Source organism: Dasypus novemcinctus, chromosome 9, assembly GCF_030445035.2.
Source record: "Dasypus novemcinctus isolate mDasNov1 chromosome 9, mDasNov1.1.hap2, whole genome shotgun sequence".
Lineage (NCBI taxonomy): Eukaryota > Metazoa > Chordata > Mammalia > Cingulata > Dasypodidae > Dasypus > Dasypus novemcinctus.
The window spans coordinates 120,660,769-120,685,598 of NC_080681.1; positions in this window are offsets into that span (position 1 = coordinate 120,660,769).

Genomic DNA, 24,830 nt, shown 5'->3' on the forward strand with positions numbered 1-24,830 from the left:
GGCCTTGCTTAGCGCAGCCCCGCTCGTGCACAGACCGCTGTCGAGCCTTGTGTGGCGCTGGAATCGCTGCCCGTCGTCTGAAAGTGTCTGCTCCCCGCGCACGAGCACCCCCGGGGACACATTTAAAGGCCGTGAGTCCAAGGAGTCCCGGGAGTCGGTGCCCCAAGCTGGGAGAAAGGGCCCGGGCCCTGGTCCTGGCAGGCTGTGGGTGGACGCCTCCCAGGGCGCCCGCTGTGCTCCTGCATGCACCTCCCGTGACGCAGGCTCAGCTGCTGCCTTAGAGAGCGTGAGCCCTGCCCAGCGCAGGGGCCTGTGGTCATCTACTGATGACATAATGAACGGGGGAGGGACGGTCCAGGGCTCCCTGGGCAAGACCCAGTCAGCATTTCTGCCGGCTGCACCCCAGGGTTCTGGAAGAGACATGATTCCGGGGAAGAAGAGGAGCTTTTGACACAGCCACTTCCTGCCTGGATAGAAAGTTTGTGGGGACATTGGGGACACCTAGAGTGAGGTCCAAGAAAAGAGGCTGACACTGAGGGAGGACCAGGAGCAGGGCAAGGCCGTGACTCTGTGCTCCCTGACTCCCCTGGAGTTTCAAGTTATTGACAACAATAGCTAAGTGCTCCATGCCAAGGGGGGGATCTCCTGCGTGCTAGTACAGCCCCTCTCTCAGGTCTCCTCAGGGGACATTTGCATCTCAGTTTAAATCGCACTTCCCCAATCGCTCTCCTCTCCCCACCCCGTGCAGTTTTCTGCAGAGTAGACCCCATGAGGTGCAATTATCCTAGTTGCCTGTTTACATGGTTACTGTCCATCGCCCTGACTGGAACGTGGCCCTCAGGGGCAGGCACTCGGGCTGTGTGCGTGCCCAGTATTTAGAACAGGGCCTGGCATGTAGTCGGTGTCGATCCATATTGGTTGAAAGAGTAAATAAATGACCACTAGGCACTCCCCAAGTGGGAGCCCCGTGTGAGCGGCCACACAACTCCCAAGGCTGTGGGTGAGGGACACGAGACTAGCAGGAGGGGGCGGGTGACAGGAAGCGGCAGAGCCAGCCCTGGGTGGCAGCTGGTGGGCACCGAAGCCGGCGAGCGTGGCTCCAGTGGTAGCTCGTGCGTGCAGAGGCTGCCGTCTGTGCGGCACGCTGGGCCGGGCCCTGCTCCTGGATGCCCTCATTGCAGCGACTGGCAAGCCCCGTATGGCCACGTGGGGTTCCCCGGGGAATCAGAGCTATAGAGAATGTGTGTGTGTACAGACAGACACACGCACACACTTATACACACACACACACAGGGACAGGTTTCCTTTTAGGAATCAGCACACGATTATAAGGAATGGCAAGTTCAAATCTGTAGGGCAGGCTGGCCATCTGGGAATTCAGGCAAGAGTTATCTCCTTGGAAAACCTCCGTGTTTGCCCTTCAGGCCTCCCACTGATGGGGCGAGGCCCGCCCCCATGCTCGAGGGTCAAGCCTGTACCTAAACCTGGCTGATTAGATGTTAATCACATTGACGAAACACCTTCACAGTGACCTCTAGATTAGTCTGTGACCCAACAGCTGGGCCCCGGGGCCTAGTCAAGGGTGACTCATAAAATTTACAATCACAAGCAGGAACCGTTATCACCTCCCCTTTGGGGTTCATTCCTTCACCTCGTCTTTGCCCTTGAAGAACCAGTTTGGACCTGGGACAAACTGTGGTGCAGCCCGCAAGCAATGGAGGGGGTGGGAACACGGCCACAAGTGGTCTGCTGGGCCCCGGCAGGACGCTGCCTCTCCTCCCCAACCGCTCTGCCTCCCTCTGCCAGCTGCAGCGGGGCCAGCAGGCGCGGGGTGCAATGACGCATTTCTTGGGGCTGGCTGTTGAACTGCGGAGAAGCAGCCTGCAGTTGCTGCGTGGACCCAGGATTCGTTTATTTCAGGTCTCAAACGCATCATCTCAGACCTCTTAGGGAGAGTCAAAACCATCCAGAATACCTTGTGTCATTGCTGTGCTCTCCTTATGATTTGATGACCTTGGGATTCTGGCAGCATCGCAAGTAAATTTGTCTTATTAAGAGGACAGCAGGTTCCACCAGAATGGCCCTGGGGCATGTGTCAGAGAGCCTCCTCTCCTGGGTCCAGAGTCTTCGAGAGCCCTGTTCTGGCCCACCTCCAGCTGCACTTTGTCCTATGGGGTGAGGAATCCGTGGAGCCAAGGTTATATGCCCCCTGGGAGCCAATGCTCCCCTTCTAGAACATTCTCTGGTCCTTAAGACCTGAGAATTCCCTGCACGGATGACCCTAGACTCACATCAGATCAGTCCGGCCTCTTCCCAGCATCCCTCCTCCCAGGGCAGAGAGACCACAGGGGTAGAGGTTGACAGGTGATGTGAACAGGGACTGGGTGTGCAGGAGACCCAGAGGTGCAGGCAGGAGAGGTGCTGGTGGTGGGAAGAGCAGGGCATAGGTCAGGGGGCTCAGCTCCCCTTTACTGCCGTATTCTGGTACAGCTTTCCAGGAACTCAAAAATTTACAGCTTAAACCTGTGTCCAAGCCATGAAGAAGGTATTTTCATCAAGGTAGCTGGATGGGACATTTTCTTTCACAGTTTATCTTCATAGATGGCTTGTAAATGTTTAGATATAGGTTTGTGGGGGCATTTGTACCCTTGGGCTGGCTTCCCAGATGTCAGGGGTGGGCCTGGGTGCCACGACGGGGACTGAAGGGCACCAGGTGCCCAGGCTCTTGGCCCCAGGGTGGACATGGCTTCTGCCCCACACGGCTGGTCCACCTGGAGCTTTAGAAGGAAGAAAGGCTGAGAAACTCATACGTCCCCTTGCTTTTCCCCAGTGAGGGGGAAGGGCCAGCACGGAACATTCCTCTTCCTCTCTCCCTGCCCCCCCCCATTGTCCCTATAGGTTTAGATGGTCAAAGTGACAGGTGCGAATTCCAGGTGCAGCCAGTCTGGGGACGGCTGAGCTTTCCTCCTCCATTAAATTTAACTGGACTTTGGCTCTCCCAACACAGCCAACTGAGCAAGCGCCAGGCCTGCTTCTGGGCTGTAAACTCCTTCTCAGTGATTTCTAGTGGCCTGGAGGGCAGTGTGTAATTTGCAAAGTGGTCTATTCAAACCCTGTTGGGCTGAAAACTCCCAAAGCAGACCCCTGTGGGTTTCATTTGCCTGCAGCCAACAAGGTAGCTTTGTTCTTTGAGACCCCAGGTTAATAAACACACATTCAAACTTTAAATTGGTTTTCCACGGTAAAGAATATTTTAAAAGGTGTGTGTGGGAGAGAGCACTGCTCTCTGCTGTTTGGAAACACCATCTGTGTCTCCTGGTGTTTTCCAGGGGTAAGTGAGTTGTATTGTGACTTTGGGAAAAACACAAAGCGCTCTTTCGTGAAACTTCATACCCGTGTCCAGGGGCTTGCTAGTTAGGAACTTGTAACTCTCTGGAGTTCCTGTAATTGCAACCGGAGCTGGGAGCTGGTTTTCCAAGAATCATTCTTTGAAGGTTTGTCACTCAGTACAGAAGCACTGTGCCCTATAACCTCTGACAGCAAATTATCAAGGTGAAGCAACTGCACGTTAACGGAGCTCAAAAAGAGCCCCCTGGCGGGCGGTGGGAGCCCAGCCCTGCTGCCGCGCTTAGATTCCCGGCAATGGCGTGTGCACTCCACCCCTCTGTAGCCGAGTGGCCTTGGCCATGCTAGGGACCCACCCGAACGCTCAGGTCCTCTGACTTGTTGGCAGGGTTGAGGAGAACACAGGAATTATGGGAGGGATAGCTGCCAGCTCAGTGCCTGGCACATAGGACAGTCACTGCCAATGTGGTTTCCTTTCCTCCTTGTTCTAAAATCCCAGCTGAGCTCTCTCCAGCGTTCAGAGGTTCGCAGGAGGGAGTGCAGTTTCAAGAGAGCCATCGACTCCCAGCCTCCACTCCGAGGACCTGAGAACTGCCGACCTCTCGTTTTCACCTTTCCATGATTAGCCCCCAGCCCCACGACCTTTTGGCCTGACCGGCCCCCCTGCATTTCAGTCCTCAGGAATCTGCAGAAATAGACGCTGCATCTGCATGCGTCACCCCCACACCCCCAGAGTCCACTTGTCCAGGAATACAAATGAAGCCATGGGAACACCAAATCATGTTGTCCTGGTGGCTCCCACCCACCTGAAGGCAAAACTTCAGCCCAATAAAAGTAGCCCTGCCTCCCCCAGCTTACCCCACAACACTCTAGCTGTGAGCGTTGCCGGGGATGGGGAGTCTTTTCCTGGGGCTTAAAAACCAGTCTGGACTGGCATCCAAGAACACCTACCTGGTCTGCCGAGGTTCACAGCTTGCCTGTGGCCTCCACCTGCCCTGCCACCGCTCCTTGGGGATGCCCCTTCCTGAACCATCCCTCACCTGCCCAGGTGTTTAATCCCAAACTGCCAGTCTCCAGAGGCACTCACAGGGTGTCCTTTTCTTGGACTCTCACCCACCCTCCGGAGCCACGCCACATTTCTCATGAAGGTGGGGACAGTGCTCCCCTTGTCTGGGTCACATTCGTCCCTGGACCAGGCTCAGGACCAGGCCCCATGATGTCATCCCCATTTCCCCAAAACCAAAACCTCCCTTTCATCAGGTCTCCTCCACCCAGGCATGTCTACGTGAGCACATGGTTCCCTGGGGCAGGGCTGCCACTGCCTGCAACCAAGGCAGCCCGCAGGGATCGAACCCCAGATTAGACTCAGTTGGGACATGAAGAGAAACAGATGTCCCTGCAATTCGGCACCACTGTTCCTTCCCGGCTGGTGGGAGGCTGCGGAGCCCTGCTGATGGCCAGGGGATGCACCGGACTCCACTCCTCCTTGTGAGCTGCCCTGGGAGGTGAGAAGTGCAGGGGCCAGGCCACCCCACCAAGGGTTCTCTGTTGGCACCGTGGGACTTCTCCCCTCCCCAGTTCAGGTTGCGGCTCGCTGGGTGAGGAGTCCGCAGAGGGGCCGCAGGCAAGTAACGACGAGGGGAAGAACACACACAGAGACAAGGCTGATGGCGCAGGTCTGATTTAATGAGGAAGTGCTTGACAATATAAGCCCGAGGGAACGGGGGTGGGGCTAGCATGGGGTGAGAGCGGATTGGTGCGCACGGGCAGAATACCCTTATATGGCCAGGAGATGCAGCGCTGCAGACTAGTGGGTGGAGACGGGGCAGAGGTGGGCCGGTGAGGGGGCGTAGCCGGGGGCAATGTGAGGGCGGAGTAACCTGTACCAGGCGGAGGGCGTAGTCACCCATTCCCGCCACCCCTCCCAGGCAGCTGTGGCACCTTACAGCTGCCCCGGGCTGGCCACAGAGGTTAACCATACCTCGGCCTGCTTCCTCTCCTCACCCAGTGAATCCTCTGTCCCCAGAGACCCAGAGTATTAGAACAGCAGAGTAAGAAAATACTCAATCAGAATGCCAGAGTATTTTGAGGACAGCCGAAGTAGCCCTTGGGCTGGGTGATGCTCTCCCCAGCTTTGCCGGCCTCCTCCCATTGCTCTCCGCACCACTCGTGCTGCCTTGAGTGCCTCACCCAGCCCAGCCCGTTTGAGCCCGAGGAGCCTCACCTGTGGCCATTCCCTCTGCCTGGATGGCTCTTCCCCCAGATGGTTGCTCCTTCTTGCCAATCAGGTCTCAGCTCCAAGGTCACCACAGGGAGTCTGTCTTAGTTTGCCACTTGCTGCCCATGTAAAATACCAGAAGTGGTTGGCTTTTGCAGTAGGGATTTATTAGGTTAAAAGCTTACGGTTCTGAGACTGTGAAAATGTCCAAGCCAAGGCATCATCAGAGATGCTCTCTCACCAATGGTCAGCTGCTAGGGATCCTGGACCCTGCCATGTGGCAAGGCAAAATGGTGGCTGGCCTCTGCCTTCTCCAGGCTCACTTTCTCCCCGACCTCAGCTGTGGGCGATTGAGCATATGTTGTAGAAGTCGAGAGACGTTTGATTATTTGTGTATAGAAAGGCCAGGACTCAGGAATAATTTTTTAGAAGGAAAAATGATTTATTTATGATCAGCCGGATCGAAGCTTCTCATTCCAAAATCTGAGCCCCGAACAAGAATTTTGAGTTGCTTTTATACAGAGAGGAAGGGCCAAATGGTTCTTTTGTTTCAGTTCTCAATAGGCTTGAATTAGCACACCATCTTCCACATCCTAGGTAAGCTTTTAGCAAGGACTTTATACATTCTAGGTAAGCTTTTAGCACATTTGGTTTGCATTTTCCCTGAATATTTAAAGTTTATAGAGTTTGCATTGATGAACTGTTTCCTGGGACTGAGTCGTTGCCATGGTCACCAAGGGCAGGACTGCAGCCTCTCACCATCCCACACCCACAAGTCAGGACAGACAGCCTAGGTTACCTACGAAGGGACGAACAGCCCCCCACCCACAGACCACGTCACATATGGATCGTCTTTCCCCTCTCCTCCAGGCTTCATTGCTTCGTCTTTGGCTGCTCTGCTGATTCCTGTCTCAGCCGCTCTGGGGTTCTCTTTCTGTGCCTGCAGGTGACCCTGGAGTCCTCTCTCTCATGGCGGGGTAACATGGCAGCTCCCTCCTCTGTCCTTTCTCATGGCAGGGTAACATGGCGGCTCTCTCCTCTGTCCTCTCCGCCGTTTATACAGGACTCCAGTGAGAGTCTAATCAAAGGCCTTTCACTAAAGGTTAAAACATAATTTTCTGGAGTCGACAAAACACTCAAACAGCACATTCCATACTCTGGACCCCTATAATACAGGTTCTTTCTATATATAAAATACATTCATTTGGTCACAATATTTCAAAAAACCTTAAATAATTTCAGTAACAATGTTAAGCACAAAATCTCATAAATTAGTTATAGGGAAATGGACTTGGCCCAGTGGTTAGGGCGTCCGCCTACCATATGGGAGGTCCGCGGTTCAAACCCCGGGCCTCCTTGACCCGTGTGGAGCTGGCCCATGTGCAGTGCTGATGCGCGCAAGGAGTGCCCTGCCATGCAGGGGTGTCCCGCACGTTGGGGAGCCCCACGTGCAAGGAGTGCGCCCCGTATGGAGAGCCGCCCTGTGCAAAAGAAAGTGCAGCCTGCCCAGTAATGGTGCCGCACACACGGAGAGGTGACACAACAAGATGATGCAACAAAAAGAAACACAGATTCCTGGCTGCTGACAAGAACAGAAGCGGACAAAGAAGAAGACACAGCAAATAGACACAGAGAACAGACAATCGGTTTTGGGGGGGAGGGGAGAGAAATAAATAAATAAATAAATCTTTTTTTTTTTAAATCAGTTATAGGCATGTGGTCTGTCTTGGGGCAAAGTTCCCCTCTGGCTGTAGACCTGTGAAACTTAGAAAACACAGGAGGAACAGTCATAGAATAAACGTTTCCATAGCCATAGGGAGAGATTGGAAGAAAGTCAGGGATCACAGGTCCCAAACGTTCCAAAAATCTTCAAGGCATACGCCATTAGATTTCAGAGTCTGAGAGTCACCTCTAAAATGATGGATTCTTCTGCTTGGGGCTTGGAGCAAGAGTCCCATAGCTTTCAAGGGCTCGCCCAGCATCCAGCGGCCTTCTTCTCGCCTCCACCTTCATGAAGCATCGGGGTGGTGGCCAGTCTCTAAGATTCACCCTCCAAAGAACACTGGGGTGAAGGTCACCCTTTCCCCAATCTCTGGGGCACATGCCCAACCCCCTCAGAACAATGGGGTGGTAACCTAACTTTCCCCAACACCTGGGGAATGTGCCCCACCGTCTCTGAAGCCGGAGGCAGCTGAACTCTCCCTGAGCAGAAGCCTGCCCTCTCCAAGTCCTGGGGCATCCTCACACCCTCTGCACAGATGGTTGGGGTCCCTCTCTTGGCCTGAGAAGATGCTTTTAGTTCAGGCCTCAGCTCCCATGGTTTTGCCCTTGAAGTCATTTCTCCTTCAATTTCTTCCTTTTGTGTCCCTTTTAGTCCAGAATGGCAGTGGTTTCATTCATACAAATCTCACAAAAAGCTTGCTGGATTTGCATGCAATTCATAGGGGTTCAAGTTGTCAGACAGTAAGGCCTTCCACACATCCTTCCTGGATACCTGCATTTCCAGGCCTGACTTGCAAGGAAATGGCTGGCTGGTTCCAACTTCAATTAAGTCCTCACATAGGGCACTATCCTCTGGGTTCTTGCTTTCTGGAAGCTCAGAATTTCCTAAACCATTAACTTCTGGGTTTTTTGTGCCCAGGAGTACAGTTCTTAGCTTAGCCCTTTTCTCTTGCATTATACTATAACATTATACTATAAGCTGCAAAGAGAAGCCAGACCTCATTTTCTGCTATTAGTTTGGAAATCTCCTTAGCTAAATATCCAAGCTTGTCACTTTCAAATTCTGCCTTCCATCTAACATCAGGAGTCAATTTTTCCAAGTTCTTTGCCACTTTTTTTTTTTTTAAAGATTTGTTTATTTATTTAATCCCCCCCCCTCCCTTGATTGTCTGTTCTTGGTGTCTATTTGCTGCGTCTTGTTTCTTTGTCCGCTTCTGTTGTCGTCAGCGGCACGGGAAGTGTGGGCGGCGCCATTCCTGGGCAGGCTGCTCTTTCTTTTCACGCTGGGCGGCTTTCCTCACGGGCGCACTCCTTGCGCATGGGGCTCCCCCACGCGGGGGACACCCTTGCGTGGCACGGCACTCCTTGCACGCATCAGCACTGCGCACGGCCAGCTCCACACGGGTCAAGGAGGCCAGGGGCTTGAACCGCGGACCTCCCATATGGTAGACGGACACCCTAACCACTGGGCCAAAGTCCGTTTCACTCTCTACCACTTTAAAGCAAGGATCAGCTTCCTTCCCTTTTGCAATGGTACATTCACCATTTCTGTATAAGGCCTCATCAGATGTAACTTTAGAGTCCATAGTTTTACCAATAGTCTCTTCAAAGGAATCTAGACCTTTTCTATCAAGCATCTTAAAATTCCTCCAAAAGCTTCTAGTTATCCATTTGTAAAATCATTTCATCATTTGGTATTTGCATAGCCACACCCCACTCTCAGTACCAATTTCTGTTTTAGCTTGCCACATGCTGCCAATGCAAAATACCAGAAATGGGTTGGCTTTTTCAATAGGGATTTATTAGGTTAAAAGTTTTCAGTTCTGAGGTGGTGAAAATGTCCAAATCAAGGCCTCATCAGAGATGTTGTCTCACCAAAGGCCGGCTGCTGGCAATCCTGGGCTCTTGCCATGTGGCAAGGCATGATGGAGACCAGCTTCTGCCTTCTCTTCCAGGCTCCACTGCTTCAGCTTTGGCTGCTCCCTTGAGTCCAGTCTCTAGCCTCTCTCAGCCTGTCAGAGTTTCTCTCTCTTTCTGCAACTGCAAGCGATCCTGGAGTCCTCTCTCACATGGCAGGGTAAAGAGGCAGCTCCCTTTCTCTGTCCTCTCCTCTGTTTACACAGGACTCCAGTCAGAGGATCAGGACCCACCCTGGGCCTCTGCAATCTAATCAGAGGTCTTTAACTAAAGTTAATTAGTTTAACTAACTAATGGATTAATTGATTAACTAAACTAATCAAAAGTGATCTAATCAACGGTACCGTAACTGAATCTAACCAAACAATCCCACGCACAACAGAAATGGGTTAGCTTAAGAAAATAATTTTCTGGGGTCCACAAAAGACTCAAACTAGCACAGAGGCCTTCCCTGCCTATCCTGCTAGCAGAATCCTCACCTAGCACCTTCTGATGCATCACCACCCTGTTTTATTCACTCCACAACACTCATTACAATACGGGTGTTTTGGGTTTGTTTTGTTTGCTTGTATATTGTCTGTTTCCCCCTCACTAGGTTGTAAACTGGTTGATGCTTGTCTGGTTTATCCTGTATCCCCAGAGCCCAGAGCTGCTTTGCACTTGATAGAAGCAGGATAAATATTTGCAAAGTAAATGGATGGGTAGGTGGATGAATGGATAGATGAATGAGCAGACAGATGGACAGGCAAGTGGGTGGTGGATGGATGGATGGGAGAATGGAGGGATGGATGGGTACATGAAGGGATGGGAGGATGAATGGATGGATGGGAGTGTGGGTGATGGGTGGCTGGCTGACTGGGTGTATAGGTAGATGGTCATTTTTTACCCTTTCCAAGGAATGGAAAGCCATACCTAATATGTGAGGAATATGCCAAGTGTGGTGGTTTGGAACCATATGTATCCCAGGAAATCAAGTTCTTAAAGCTAATCATTCCTATGGGTGTAAACCCATTGTAAGTATGACCTTCTAATGAGGTTACTTCAGTTGAAGTGTGGCCCAGGATGGGTTTTAATCCTCTTACTGGAGTCCTTGATAGGAGAATGAAATTCAGACAGAGAGAAAGCCATGGAAGCAAGAAGTTGAACTCAACGAAACCTGAAAGAGAAAGGGGAAACCAGCAGACCTTGCCATGTGCCTTGCCACATGGCAGAGGACCCAAGAATCACCAGTAGCTGGTCTGTGGGATGAAAATACCACCTCGATGATGCCTTTATTTGGACATGCTCTTGCCATCAAAACTGTAAGTTGGTAAGCTAATAAATTCCCTTCTTAAAAGCTGAAACTATTTCATGGTATCTATTTTGAGCAGCCTAGCAAACTGAAACACCAGGGAAGGATTTACAAGACTCACATTAATGCAGTAAAGGACAATTCCTCTTCACCTTGCAGGGACACAGTTCTGAGTCAGGGATACAGCGGTATCAGGAACAACTTGAAGTTTTCCTTCCTTAGCAGGTGCTGATCTTTGCCATGGCTTAGAAGCCTTTGGCCTGCCCCAGGGTGGGCTGCTTATTTCCAGTCTTTGCATCTTCCCTTTCCTCTGAGAACCCAGGAGAATAAGGGCCTTGGTCAGATCACAAGGCCCAGCTGCCTCCTCCCCTCCCTGAGCTGCCCTCTACCCTCCTTTCCTCCCCTTGTTTTCCTCTCCGAAGCACTGCCAGCCTTGGCATCAGCAGCTGGGCACTGAGTGATTTCCATTCGTGACCATCTGACCCCTAATTACTTTGGTTAATTACTTGGACAGGCTTTCCCTGCAAAAAGGACAGGTTGTGGTTTTGCTTATGACCTACAGATGGCAAGAAGGGGAGGTTCTTCATCTGTCCTTGGCTCCTGCCTCCCCCTGTAGAGGGTGGAGACCCAGGCACAGCTCGGGTTATTTGATTTCCCCAAGATTTGCTCCCTCAGGAATTCTGAGCCATAGAGGTCAGTCTGTTGCTTTGATCAGTTCACTCCAAGAGGTTATTCTCTCCCTAAGCCTGAAACTTCTCTGGTCACTGACTGCTTGTTGGGGGAAACAGTGTGATGGCAGGAAGAGGGAGGGAGCAGGTGGCCCTTCTTATCTGTGCAATGTGGGCTTAGCCACTCTTCTGGTTCCTGGCTCCCCTCTGACCCCCACAACAAGGCAAGGGCCAATGTGGAGCAGCCCAGCCCGGTATAGAAGCCCAAGCCTTCAAACCATCATGTGACACAGCCGGGCACCCTCCCACCACCCCCACCCTGCTTCTAGGGAGGGTGTGATAGGCTTCCAGGTTATTAGGATGTGCACTTCTCCCTCATTCCACCCCCTCTCTCCATTTGTCCCGCCTTAATCCTCCTCATCCTAGATGCTTCTTCACTCAGTAAGTGTTTATTAAGCAGGTGCCATGTGCAAGGCACTGATCTGACAGCAGTAAACAAGACAAGCATGGCTTCTACCCACCAGCTGTCACAACAAACGTGGTGAGTTACAACAGAAAATGCTAGGGGCGTGGGGAGCACAGAGCCACCTGAGGGGCCCTGGGGGAGGACGCTTAGTCCGAAGCTGGAAAGTTGAGCAGGAGTTAGGCACGGTAAGGGGGCAAACGTGGGCAACTGAGTGCAGGGAGAACGTTCTAGGCAGAGAAGAAGGGAGAAACCAAAAGAAGCGAAGAGTGGTGGGGCTGGAGACTGAAAGAGGCCTCAGGGCGTTGGTCCGTTTTGCCCTGAAGCAATCCCAGCCCTTTTCAGGCACATCCCCAGGGACCTTCTCCCACAGGGGCTGTAGTCCCAGGCAGCATTTCTAGGGTCCCTGAGAACCTCCTGCGCTAACCGAAGTCTCTCCAGACCCTGTCCAGCTTCCTTCTCTGCTCCGGCAGCTCTACCCAGCTGGTTGTCTCCTTGACCTGCCACCTCCCTGCTTACCCAGCCCTTTCTGGGGACCAAGGGGACATTGCTGCCACGTGTCTTCTTTTTTTCCCCATTTTTCAATATTGAGAGGTCACATACAATTAATCTTTTTAAGATACACAATCAGTGGTTTTTAATTTATTCACAAGGTTGTGTAACCATCACACTATCTAATTCCAGAACATGTCATCATCACAAAAGGAAGCCTTGAACCCTTTAGCAGTCTCTCCCCTTTCCCCCTGCCCCTCTCCCCTTTCCTCCCATCTTCTCCCCAGCTACTTTCTATGTCTATGGATTTGCCTATCCCGGACAGTTCTTATGAATAGAATCACACATGTGTTCTTTTGTGTCTGGCTTCTTTCACTTAGCAGAAGGTTTCGAAGGTTCACCATGTTGTAGCATGGATCAGAGCTTCACTCCTTTCTATGGCTAATCTTCCATGGTATGAACAGTTCACACTGTGTTTTCCATTCATCCACTCTGGACACTTGGCTGTTTTCATTCTTTGCCTCTTAGGAATAGCGCTGCTTTGGACTTTGGTGTACATGTTTTATGTGGACGTGTGTTTTCATTTCCCTTGGGCATATATCTAGGAGTGGAATTACTGGGTCATATGGTAATTCTGGGTTTAACTTTTTGAGGAACTGTGAGTCTGTTTTGCACAGTGGCTGCCCCATGGTACCCTCCCACCAGCAGAGTATGAGGGTCCCGATGTCCCCACATCCTCGCCCATACTTGTCATGGTCTTTTTCATTGCGGCCATCCTAGTGGCTGTGAAGGGCTCCTTGTCCCCTTATTTTATTGCCCCTTCGCTGCCTCTGCCCACAGGGTGGTACCAGACTCCTTTCTAATCTGCTTCTGAGAAAACCTCACAAGCTCTAGCCCAGAGCTCTGATTCTGTCCCGTTGCCATGGAGAAACCCCTCTCACCAGGGAGACCACAAGAGCTCCCTGGGTTCCCACATGTGACCCATGAGCCTGGTTCTTTCACCTAAAACATGTTCGGTTGAAGCTCAGCTAAAGAACCTTCCAGATGGCAGTATTTTGGGTCCTCATCACAGCTTCCCTTTGGATACAGAATCCCGTCTTGAACCACAACCAGAAAGGGAAGTCGGTGCCCTGGAGGAAGGAAGAAGAGGTCAGGAAATGCTCATTCTAAACCACCTGGCATGGAGGGGGCTGTTTTTCAGAAGGGCAGGCTGGGGGCAAGGAGCAGGCTGGTCCCAGCAGAAGTCCTTGTGGAAGGGACAAGTCCTGCCCCTGTCCTCTGCTCTTACCAGGTAGCCGAGCCTCTAGCTAGATCTAACTCCAGCTGCAGGAGTTGGAGCGAATGGCCACTCTGATTCACAATCGCTGCAAGAAAAGTGTATACCTGCCCTCAAAAAGGGCAGCCAAGGAGCTTGGCCAAAGAACTTTCTCCTAAAGTGAGACGGCTGGGGGAGGGAGCGTGTGCTGTGCGGAGGAACCAGACCTGAGCAGCTGGGCTGCAGTTTCCGGCGGGGTCCTGCCGCTCCAAGGCCGCTGAAGGGCTTTGCCTGAAGGCGCTCACCTGCAGCCTTCCGTGGTGCTGCCCGGGATGATTGGAGCCATCTCCTGGAAGTGACACTGCGCTTGCAAATACACATGCACACAAGGTGTGCTGTGAAACCGGACAAAGGGAAAAAAATCCTGGATTTGTAGGATTTGCCTATTTCTGTTGGGTAATTGTTCCCACTTCAGGAAGTTTCAAGCTCTCAACTTGATATCACTGCACATGGAGCTGGGAAGAGACGCGTGGATGGTTCTCAGCTGCCTGTAGGAGCCGGTTCCCTGGCACCGCCACGTCCTGCCCACATGCCCTAGGCCCGGGCTAGTGACAGGGGCGGGGGGGTGGGGGGAGGCACCCCTTTGCCTCAAGGTGGGACAGACCCTGGCGTCCAGTTCAGGAGAAGCTAGACCCTGGAAACCAGTCTCCTGTTGCCTGTTCCTCCCTGGCCTCTTCCCTCCCTCCCTTACCGGCTTCTTCTAAGAGCTCTTAGGGATCTTCTAAGATCCCTGCCCCAGGCTCACTTCTAGGGGATCAGACCTAGAGGTGGGACAGGCCTCTCCTCCCAGTGCGATCCCCAGGCAGGCTCTGCCCCGAGGTCACCTGGCCAGTGTCCCCAACCCACAGTAGGTGGGGTTTCCAACAGCACATGGGAGGAAGGCATGGCTGTTCTCCCTGACCTTTGTGGGGTGGTCAGCATGGGAACCAGGAAGCAGGAACTGGGGGCCACAGTCCTGTCTCCACCACTGATCCCCAACGAGGCCCTTCCGCTCCCCGGGCCACAGGCTTCCTGTCTTCCAAAAGGATCACAGAGGTGGACTCCATCCTCTCTAGAAGCCTAGACATTCTTGGTTCCTTCACCTCTGCCTTCTAATGGGACCTAATAGCCCAGGAGTGGAATTCCACCCTGTGCCACGCACGGTGCTGGCTGGTGACTGTACAGGGAGAACACGGTGGACAAGTCCCTGCCCTCCTAGCGCCTCGTGGGGGAGAGGGACAGTAGAAGAGCAAACAAATCAGTCGGTAAGACGCTTCAGAGCCCACTTACAGGGGAAGAACCAGCAGCGGGCAGTCAGGTAAGATGGTCCTCTCAGTCCCTGCCTACCTTTTATTTCATCTTGGCTCAGAGCTATAGCAAGGTTAAAACAGCGGCCGACAGTGGGAGGGGCCAGGCATGGCTCCTTCCTGCCACCTGGAGGGACTTTTTTTTTTTTTTTTAATTTTTTAATTTTTTATTGACTTTGTAATAATATTACATTAAAAATATATATGTGAGGTCCCATTCAACCCCACCCCCCCACCCCCCCTTTCCCCCCCCCAACAACACTTGTTCCCATCATCATGACACATCCATTGGATTTGGTAAGTACATCTTTGGGCACCTCTGCACCTCATATACATTGGTTCACATTATGGCCCATACTCTCCTCTATTCCATCAAGTGGGCCCTGTGAGGATTTACAATGTCCGGTGATTACCTCTGAAGCACCATCCAGGGCAGCTCCATGTCCCTAAGACGCCTCCACCTCTCATCTCTTCCTGCCTTTCCCCATACCCTTTGTCCATTATGTCCACTTTTCCCAATCCAATGCCACCTCTTCTATGTGGACATTGGATTGGTTGTGTCCATTGCACCTCTATGTCAAGAGGAGGGTCAGATTCCACCTGGATGCTGGATGCAATCCTCCCATTTTCAGTTGTAATCACTCTAGGTGGAGGGACTTTTTAAAGATAAAAATTGTCTGAGGACTGGACTTTCTAAGAGAGCAGAGCAGTCCCAACAAATTCACCACATTTTGCCACATTTAGTGATTAGCTGGCCTCTGTCCTGTAGGGATAGCCTATTAAAACTGGACAAGTATGCTCTACTACCCAAGACCTATCTGCTCCCCACTTTGTAAGAGCCACCCCCACCCAGGTGAATTGGAAACTTAACATCACAAAGTCCGAGCAGCTCCTCCCTAGCCTCGGCCTTTGCCCTCTGTCAGCTCCCCTTCCACCCGGAGCAGCTGCTCCCTCGTTCAGGAATCTCTCAACACAGCTGTGAGATCCTAATTTCCATAGTATTAAATTTTCTCTTTTATCAGTATTAAAGGGCAATTCTTCATTTGGGGGACCGCAGGCCCCTCAGCTGGCTGGAGAGCCCATGGAGATGATGAGATCTGGGATGCACAGCTGAACCAGTGCTGGGGATGGGGTCAGATGTCTGGGGAACAATGAATAGGACTGCCGGGGGTGGAGAGCCAGAGGTCTAGCTGGAGTTTGCAGATAAGCAGTCCTGACTTTGGAGCAAAGGAAATACCATCGAGGAACTCAGTTTGGGATCTAGCAGGTGGTGAGCAAGGGGTGGGTGGGGGGTGAAAATGGTCTCAATAAAAGTATGGGGGGTGCCTGTTCTCTAATTGAGAACATAGCAGGATGCCCCAGATGGGAGTTTGATATTTTCTTGTTTATTGTGTGGGTCTCCACCCACTGATATACACGCTATGATGAGCTGAACACTTACATATTCCATAGCCTGCCCTAGGGGCGCCCTGTCCCACATGCCCCCCACATCCAACACCCTCCACCGGTAACCCTCATCTGCCATATTTGCCAAAAGAACATTCTCAGCATTGTAGTTTTAACCACAGACCTGCAAATCCCCAGAGTTCACCGGCTCCTTCCCCCGACCCTCCCCCCAGTTCCATAGATAGTCCAACCCAAACCCCCACCTTAGCCCCCTCACAGACCAGCACCTCTGAATCTCCTTTTTAAAAAATTATGGTGAAATTCACACAACATGAGCTTAACCACTTTAAAGCGCACAAGTCAGTGGCATCTGGTACATTTGCAATGTTGGGCGACCAACACCCCCTTCGAGTCCCAAAACATTTTGATCACCCCCAAAGGACACCCCGTGCCCATTCTCAGGCTGCTTTTATGTGCTGGGAGGGGGTCGAGGCAGCTTGAAATCAGCCCAACTTAAGAGCCAGGACTGGGTGGCTCGGGGTGCGAGTCCCGCCTCGGGCATTGGCTAAAGTGAAGTCCGTCTCATGCCTTTGAAGTAGATGCTGTTTCGAGGATTGGAAATGGCAGTTTCAACCACCTTTTTTGTTTTGTTTTTAATATCACTAATAGACTTTACTTTTTAGAGCAGTTTTAGGTTTATAGAAAAATGGTGCAGAAAGTTCAGAGTTCCCATATGCCCCCTTCCAACACTACCCCACACAGAGTTTCCCGTTGTTAACATCTTGGGTTAATGTGGTGCATTTGTTACAACTGATGAACCGAAACTGATATATTATTAGTAGCCGGCCACCACAGTTGACGTTAGGGTCCACTCTGGGCGTTGTACAGCTCTATGGGTTTTGACTAATGCGTCATGTCATGTGTCCACCATTACAATATCACAAAGAATCGTTTCACTGTCCCCAAAATGTCCTTTGCTCCACCTCTCCATCCCTTCCCTCCTTTAGCCTACTTGAGTTCCTGACTTAAAAAGTGAAATCCACTGGCCAAGCTCCATGACTTCTACACAACCCTCCCGCGGGGACCTGGATGGTACTTGATGTAGTTTATTTGGCCTTAGAAAGAAAGTCTACAAGGAAAGAAAGGAGCAGAGAGCAGGGTTCATGATGACTCAGTTCACATTCTTTGTCTAGATTCCCAAATAGTCTTTCATCCGGAAATGGCTGGAAGAAACATTCCTGCCGCTCGTGGGGATGCAGGAAGCCCGAGCATACACCTTTCCTTACGGCCAGGGCCACCTGTCTCATTCGGGGTAACAGAGAAGATCTCCCCTTACACGAGAGAAAACCCTGGCTCCAGCACGCTCGGACGGCGCGGGCAGGCTCTCGGGGCATGGAACAGGCTGTGCTGCTCGTGGCCATCCAGACACCGGACAGGAAGGCCCACCAGCAGGGGCGCCTGCGACAGCTGCCCTTAGCACCCCCTTCCAAAGAGCACCCTGCCCCCCCTTCGCTGAGGCCCTGGGTGGGAAATACGTTACAATGGAAGGTAATACCTAGGGAATGCCCAGGCACCGGCTGCCTGATGACTTCTGTCTAATCCAGGGGCAGCCGTGATCTCAAGAGAGACTCTCCTCTTTCCCTCCAGTTACCCACCTGTTACTGTCCTGCGGTTTGCTGTGACTGGAGAGGCACAAGATCCTCCGTCAGGACCCTTCCGGCGTTGGAGACTGTCACGCTTGTGTCACCGTGCCCTTGCTCCGCCCCCTCAGTGGCTCCCCACGCATGACATTGGGACCCCCACTCCTGTGTCTGGCTTTCCAGAATGCGGCTGGGATGCACAATGGCTGCCTGTAACAGGCCCTCTGGAGCTGGGGATCACCCAGTCAGTCACCCACTTGAAGGACGCTTTGGACCAGTCATCAGCCTCGAGCTGATGCAGCTGTCCCCTGCAGCTGCCGTGCCCCTGGCTCGACTGCCACGCGGCCCTCACCCAGAGGCCGCGGCTCGCCTCCCACGCCCACATTCTGCTTCGCTTCTGCTTGTCCCCCCTGCTCTGAGGTCTCCTCGGTCCCTGAATCTGCCTGGATTTTGCAGGAGCTTCTGTTTACAGCAGTGATGGAAGACTAAATAGAGGGGATGATGGCTGAGAGGGGACACAGTTATGAAGGGAGAGGGAGGGGAAGCTAAACCACCCAGCCCCAGAAGTAGAATGGGAAGGAGTTCTCCGTGATAACAATAATACAGTTAAGAAAACGAAGGAAATAAATAAAAGGAGAGGAAATAGATTTTATAATGGAGACCTATAATGTAAATAGATATTTCTGAAGTTTAAAGAAGTGGTGGCAGTGATACCACTCAATACTGGGGTTCTCTGCCCAATGCACAAGAGCCAATTATTTGACACCAGGGTTTCAAAAAGAGACAGTTTATTGCCAAGCGCCAAGCAAGGAGAGCCCAAGGCCCATGGGCCATAAATCTGTCTCCCTGGAATGGAGAAAGGTCCAGTGTTTTATAGCATTCAGACAGGGCAGGCAGGCTTAGGATAGTGAGCAAGTGGTCTGAGATGACGAGCTCAGAGTCTTAACCGCTGAACCTGTGTCGGTCAAGTCCATGCTTGAAGTTTAAGGTTTAGGCTACTGCGTATGTCAGTAGGGTCAGCTCTGATTAGATGTGCTTTGGTCAGTTCTGGGCTGACTCGTGTTAATCAACAAAGGGGGCCGCACACAGGGCACCCGACTTCTGGGGGGCAATGCACAAGGTCATCACGTTTTAGGGGGCGACACACAAGGGCATCACAGTTCAGGGCTGTGAAAAAAGATAAGGGGTTATACGGGGGCCAGGCACGAGTTGTCCTGTCACGGTCTAGTTACAGGGTAAAAAGATGATGCAGTTTCACAACGTAGCATCAGCATTAAAGAAACAAGGTGTCTGGCTGCAGGTCAGTGAGTTACAACCGCTGTAGATAGTTGCTCCCGGCTACATCAAGGTTATAGTTCAAGGAGCTATCACGGTTCTTGGTATTTTGGCTACATTGCAATACATAGGAAGGTTCATAATTGCTTAAAGTACAATTTAGAGGATTAAAACACATTCGTTCATGTTTTAGTTGCAGCAGGGAGAGGGTATTTGTCTAAGCCGTGATAAATCTCCTTACCGTAGTTTGATGTGGGGTCAGGTGGGGTGGCCAGGACATTTCAAGGTTGATAGGCAGAGGCCCAGAACTGTGGTTCTGGGGGAAGGAGTAGGGGTTTGTCCCCCCAAGGAACATTGAGAAAATCTGGAGACATTTTTGTTTGTCTGGGGGGTTGTTACTGGCATCCAGTGGGTGGAAGCCAGCGTTGCTGCTAACCCACCCACAGGGCACAGGACAGTGCCTACTCCAGAGAATCATCCAGACCAAAGGGCCAGGAGTGCCGAGGCTGAGAATCCCTGACCCGGAACCAGGGTTCCACATGCTCCTGATCAACAGATTCACCGGGGGCATTGGTTAAATGAGAGCCCCGACCTGGGTATGATGAATCCAGATGGAGGGAATTTGCAGCTGTCCGCTTCGGGTTAATGAGGGTGATTAGCCTGGGTGGGCCTGACCTGGTCAGGTGAGTCCTTTAGAGGGGAGTCTAGAAGACACACTCTTTCTCCTGCTGGCCTCAGACAAGGAAGCCACCTGGGCTCTACAGCTGCGAGGAAATGAACTGCCAACAGCCGTGCAAGCTGGGAAGATGACCCCAGCCTCGGATGAGACCCCAACGGCGGCTGACGCCTGCTTTGCTGCCTGGTGAGACCCTGAGCAGAGGACCCTGCTGAGCCGGGTCCAGACCCTGACCCCCAGAAGCTAGGCAGATACTGCATGGTACTGCTTTAAGCCATGAGCTGGTGGTAATTTGTTATGCAACACAGAAAAATTAACATATGGTGACTGGGAAAAGGAAGACATCCTGGTCAGAAAACAAGTATTAAGAGGTTGAAATCAAATCCTGCATCTGCTACCCGAAGGCTATTTTTTTTGATAGATCACCAAAGGGTTGATTTTTTAAAAACGGTTTTATTGAAGTATGATTGACATACAATACCCTGTGCTGCACCTGTGTAAAGAGTATATTTGATAAGTTGAGCAGTATCCATCATTCTATCCATCTGACTATGTCTCTATCTATCTGCCTCCCTGCCTGTATATCTACCTACCTACCGCAATGAAATTATCACCACAAGCAAGAAAAAGAGCACATCCATCATCTGAAAGGGTTTCCCTGGTCTCTTTTGTAGTCTCCCACTTCTTGCCTCCTGCAAGCAACCACTGATGTGGTTTCTGTCACTAGACGAGTTTGCACTTCCTCCAGTTTGAATAGATGGAGCCCTAGAGCAGGTCCTCTTTTCGGTCTGGCCTCTGGCACTTGGCACAACTATTCTGTGTTTCCGCCATGTTGTTGCAGGTATCGGTATTTCATTCCTTTTTATTGCCAAGTGGTCTTGAATGCTATTTGACCTCTCATGGTTCCTGAGGCTGGGCAAGAACGGTGGCTTCCGTGCCCAGGATCAAGGTCACCATCCTTCTCCTGGATTTTAAAGCCCACAGGTGGCTTTCTGACAGCACGCTGGCACTCCCTCCTGGCACCAGTTCCTTTGGTCGTTTGTTCAGTGAACTTGCATGGAGCATCCTCTTGGCATCCAGTTAGCTCTGGCAGCATCGCTGGGGCATCTCCATGACAACTACATCTCACCTTCCACTTTCCTTAGGAAAATGATCCTAGGAATACATTCTATGGAAAGCTTATAAAAGCATTTCAGACCGACCAGAATCAGAGTATTTTAAAATGAGAAAGATACTGGATTTCCACTCATCTATTCCCCTCTCCATTTTGCTGATGTGAAAATTGAGGCACAAAGACCCCAAGTAAAGTTAGAGAACTGGTTAACGGCAAAGCAGGATTAGAACCCTCAGCTTTCACTTAGGATTGGGTTTGGCTACATAACAACAAGCAATCAAGCAAGCAAACAAGAAACAGGTAACAGTGGCTTGAACAAAATAGAAGCTTACCTCTCTCAGATTAGATGGTCAATCAAGGACTTTATGGCCACTCTATAATTCCCAGAGTCCAGGTCCTAATTCCAGGAACCCAGGCTCCTAATTGCAAGAACCCAGCCTCCTTTGCACTGTGGCTCTGCCATGCCATCCTCAGCACCTAGCTTCCACCTCATGATCCAAGGTGGCTGCTTGAACTCCAGCCATCCCTTCAGCATTCCAGCCAGCAAGGAGGAACAGAGGGGAAAGGTGCCACCACTTTCTTTTAAGGGGACATTCCAGAAATTCCATATTTGGCTTCTGGTTTTGAACTTGGCACAGAGTTGTAGTGTCCTTAAGGGAGGCTGGGAAGCAGAATCTTTTAGCCGGGGGAGGTCATGTGATCAGCTAAAATGTTGGAATTTTTTTTCCACTATGGAAAAAGGGAGAACTGACTATATAGAAGTCCCTTCCTTACCTGGTCTCCCATCTCTCAGTCCGGTGTTCTTTCCACTATATCAGGCTGCTTTCTCCAGGGGTGGGGATGGAGATTTGCATTAAGAACTCCATTGAGAGAATGTTCTCATATTTGTTCTCTTAACCGCAGTTCATCTTCCACCACTAGATTCCCTGTGCTATATAGTAAATGGTTTGTAAAATACATTCAAATTGTATACTCTTTGACTCTCATTTTCATCAGAGTCGTGCTTTCATCACCTCAGTCTATTTTAGAATATGTTCATTACTTCAAAAGAAAATCCCATAATATCTCTCTACCCTATTGTGGTCCTTTAGAATTAATATAGTATATTCTTTGCCGTTGTTTCAAAAATTAAACCATTACTGCTATTTTCATAAGTTACATTAGGTGTTATTTTCCCATGTATCCTGATATTATTAACACAAATAAAAGAAAAACAAAAGTTTACTTATACTATTTTTTTTTTTTTGGCTTTTAATCACCTATAACATAGAGATAATGTTCTTATTTTGAACTATCCCTTTTTTTTTTGTCTTTATTTATTTATTTTTAATGTTACATTAAAAAAATATGACGTCCCCATATACTCCCCACCCCCCTCACCCCACTTCTCCCATAACAACAACCTCCTCCATCATTGCGGGACTTTCATTGCACTTGGTGAATACATCTCTGAGCACTGCTGCACCACATGGTCAATGGTCCACATTACAGTTTACACTCTCCCCCAGTCCACCCAGTGGGCCATGGGAGGACATACAATGTCCAGTAACTGTCCCTGCAGCACCACCCAGGACAACTCCAAGTCCTGAAAATGCCCCCACATCACATCTCTTCCTCCCATGCCTCACCCTCAGCAGCTACCGTGGCCACTTTCTCCACATCACTGCTACATTTACTTCTCTCATGACCTATAACAGTTACATAATATTAATATAGGATATTAATAATCATGTGGGTTGAGGAAAACTACATCTAATATAAGATGCAAGCAATATTTAATAGTAATATTGAGATGATATAGTTTGTAACAAGTGTTTCACAGTAATTTAAGGTATTGGTTGGTAAGGTGATACATGATGATATGCATGTTTGGTTTGTAAGTCTACAACTTTTACTAAACATTTATTGTTTATATACGTTCATGTATGAATGATAAATTCAATAAATTTTAAATAGAAAAAAAAAAGAGCTCTATTGAATATAGTTCTGTAAGGTCACTGAGATCTGTGCCTGCATATTGTGAAGGATGAAAGATGGTTAGCAAATGACAGCAGAAAACCAAGGGCAACTGGAAGTGAAGCTGATCTCCAGGCACTAGTGATATAATATTCCCAGCCTACCCAGAGCTATCAAAATAAGAATATCGTTTCCTGAGTGCTAATCATATGCTTTGTGGGTATTATCTCATTTAATCTGCCATGAAGCCCCATGAGGAAAGTACAGTCGTTATTTCCATTTTCTGTGTGAGACCCAGAGAGGAAAAATAACTCAGCCCATGTTACCCAACTAGCAAAGGGCTGAGCTTAGATTTAAACTCAGACAGTTTAACCTCAAAGCTCACATCCTTAACTAGGACCTTCTAGTACCTCTATTTTTTGTTCTACTGCCCCAAACAACTGGCTTACTGGAAGCAGAGTAGATTTAGGGTTGCCAGATGAAATACAGGATACCCAGTTAAATTTTAACTTCAGTGAAACTGAATAATGTTTGGTATAAGAATGAACACTGACACCCACAGCACGTTGACCATGCACTGGTCGGGGTGCTTTATGGGCACTTTTTCATCTTATCTTCTCAACACCCTGCAAGGTGGCATACTCTAGTTATTACCCATACAAGTCTTATTGCTACAATCAAATCTACCACTCCCCTCTCAGAAAAAATTCTTTACAAATCCCTCGCCTGGCAAGCCTCAGACAAAGGACAGAGGCATTTCTTCACCGCTGACTTCTGCTGCTCAGGCTCTGAGCCCCTGGGTGCTCCTTTCCATCTTGTCTCTTCTTTGGCTCTTGCTGAAAGCCACGCTTCACCCCGGGGCATTTGTCACACCTCGGAATGTTGTCCTGTCTGAGTCACGCTGGCCGGCGGCCACGGCAGCTCCTGGACCTGGAAAGATGGGCGTGATTTGTGGCTTCTGCGGCCGGGTCTGGGCTGTCCTCAGCTCAGAGGGTCACCTGGGTTCTGCTGGGGCTGCCCGTCAGGTACCAGACCGGAAGCCAGCCTGGCCCCTGCTTCTTGCTCCGGGATGGATGTGAGGGTCCGCAAGTGTGTGTTCCCCAGATGTGGTCACAAGAGGCACCCCACATGGACTGGACAGATGAAATCCTTTCTCTGAAGGTTCAAGGTGCTAGATGAGAGCAGTTTCCAGGGACCCTCCTCCCTGCACAAACTTTTCAAATTCCCATCTGCAGATTTTAGTCTAACCTGCCCCTGGACTCTTGAATTAATTTATTCACAATTTCATTCACTCAAAGAATATTTATCAAATGTTTCTTATGTGCTGGACACGGTGAAAATCACTTTGACATAGTCATTTGCCTAAATTAGGGGAAAAGAAAGCTTAATTCTTCAGACTATAGAATGAAAAATTGCAAACCCTGTTTGACATATCCAGGTCAGCTAAACGGGAAGTGAAGATGGTCAACCACCACACCAGGGAACCGAGGGTGTCTACAACTACAAGCAGGAGAAACGTATCCATCAGCCATGAGGGATCTAAGCACCCTCTCCATTTAGAGGTGGAGTGAACATCACCATCCCAGGGTCCACAGGATGGAGGAATAAAATATAAATTAAAGTAGACTTACTGGTATTCTATTATAGAACTATTGTGACTAGTAATGGAAGAAATTGTAGCATTGATGTGGAGAAAGTGACCACAGCAGTTGCTGAAGGCAGGGAGAGGGAAAGGGAGATGGATGTGAGGGTATTTTCAGGACTTGGAGTTGTCCTAAATGATATTGCAGGGACAGATGCTGGGCATTATATATCCTGCCATAACCCAAATAATGTACTGGGGGAGAGTGTAAACTACAGTGTAAACTCTTATCCATGCGGTACAGCAGTGCTCCAAAATGTGTTCACCAAATACAATGAATGTGCCACAATGATGAAAGAGGTTGTTGATGTGAGAGGAATGGGGGTGGGGGGGTTGGATGTGGGGTATATGGGAACCTCTTACATTTTTCAATGTAACATTTTTTGTGATCTATATATCTGCAAAAAAATACAATTAAATTAAA